The sequence below is a fragment of the Apteryx rowi genome, unplaced genomic scaffold, assembly GCF_003343035.1.
Source record: "Apteryx rowi isolate R43461 unplaced genomic scaffold, aptRow1 scaffold_21, whole genome shotgun sequence".
NCBI lineage: Eukaryota > Metazoa > Chordata > Aves > Apterygiformes > Apterygidae > Apteryx > Apteryx rowi.
The window spans coordinates 494,072-494,398 of NW_020448419.1; positions in this window are offsets into that span (position 1 = coordinate 494,072).

Here is a 327-nt window from a genome sequence, read left to right on the forward strand (position 1 = left end):
AGATATCAAAGCACTTCAAGGGGAAAAAAAAAAGTTTCCTCACTTGTGAAGTACAGCTAAAAGCACGGAGGGCTGAAGTGACTTGCGTAAGCTCTGGCAGGGGCAGATGCACCGCCTAGTTCCTCCGCTTCCAACCTGTTGTCGTTAATCTGCACTTCTGCACGGGACCGAGGAGACGCACCAGCAAAGGCAGAAGCGTGTTGTTGAGACGGGGTGCCCTCACCGCCGGAGAAGCGTAACCCTTGCCGCAGCGAGCCGCCCCCGCGGTGGGCACGGTGCCCGTCCCGCTCGCCAGGCGCTGTTTTCGGGGGGGGGGGGGGGGGGGGG